A 1,236-nucleotide genomic window follows, 5' to 3' on the forward strand; every position below is an offset into this window, starting at 1 on the left:
GTCTTCTTTGATCAAATCCCAGAAGTTTTGGTAGAATAAAAAAGATAAGCCATCTGGGCCAGAGGACCCACTTGCATACATGATCCCATTATAGCTTCTTCCCCCCCCCCTCATCTGTCGAGACCCATCTTCTATTCTGCTCTCTCACGCAAGGACGGGGACTAAGTTGGCGTAACAACAAGGGATGGGGATGCCACTGCGGACAAAGAGCAGGCAATGGTCTTGGTCAGGCGAAGACATGGTCAGGTGGGAGCAGTTGCGGGGCGTGTTATTCGAGCCATTAGTCATTGAAGAGGCGAGCAAAACATCAACGAGCTCCACGACGCTTGCGACATGTCTTCTCCTAACCTGACTCTATGGATGTGGCAGTGAGGCAGATAGGTCGACGAGCTCCGCGGTGGACCATATGGAAACATGCCACATGCTTGTACCGAAGCAGCCCACATCCTCCACGAGATCGGCTCGAATCGAGGTTTGCAGCGGGGGAGGGGGAGGAGTAGGAAGAAACCAGGGAGGGATGGGCACGCAGAGAGGTGGATGTGTGCAACAACATGCTAGATTGCAAGGCGGAGGTGTGCAACGGTGTGCTACGGAGGCAGTTATAGGGATTGAGCCGAGAGTTGTGGTTGTGCTGCTCGAAGAGCTCCTCGTGAGACCTGTATCCAAACGCTGGGTTTTAGCCACTTATAAAATACTAGTAAAATACACCTGTATGATATTTCCAGGTGTATAATTTTACACGGGTCCATATCGGGGCCTTAAGCTATCGAGGTCGCGGTTCGCCCATCAAGACAACTGCAATTGTGTGTACCTTCGAGTTGAATTTGCTCTAGTAAAGACACGATAGGAAACAAAGCATCAACGCCCTTCTGTGAAAAATAAACAAGTTCATGATGCTAAGAGCACTGCATCTCTCAAAATAGACTTTCGTCCCACTTCATATATAAAGCACACCTCCAAACAATACATGATGTTAAGAAAATCCTCAAAAACTGATCAAAAGTGAAAAAATGCGGGAGAACACACAAGATGCTAAAAACACAAAAAAATGCACTACCAAGCACCACGAGAATGTTGCCGAGGAAAACACGGGAGATACGCTGCCACGATTGATAGCCACCCACACATCGATGACGCCCCCAAGAAGATAATGCCCTCAGGCGCCGCGCCATCGCGTCAACCAAAGCAGACGAAGCCTTCACCCTGAGTGCCGAGGGGAGGGGAGGACCAAGGCGA

The sequence above is a fragment of the Triticum aestivum genome, chromosome 4D (genome assembly GCF_018294505.1).
Source record: "Triticum aestivum cultivar Chinese Spring chromosome 4D, IWGSC CS RefSeq v2.1, whole genome shotgun sequence".
Classification (NCBI taxonomy): domain Eukaryota; kingdom Viridiplantae; phylum Streptophyta; class Magnoliopsida; order Poales; family Poaceae; genus Triticum; species Triticum aestivum.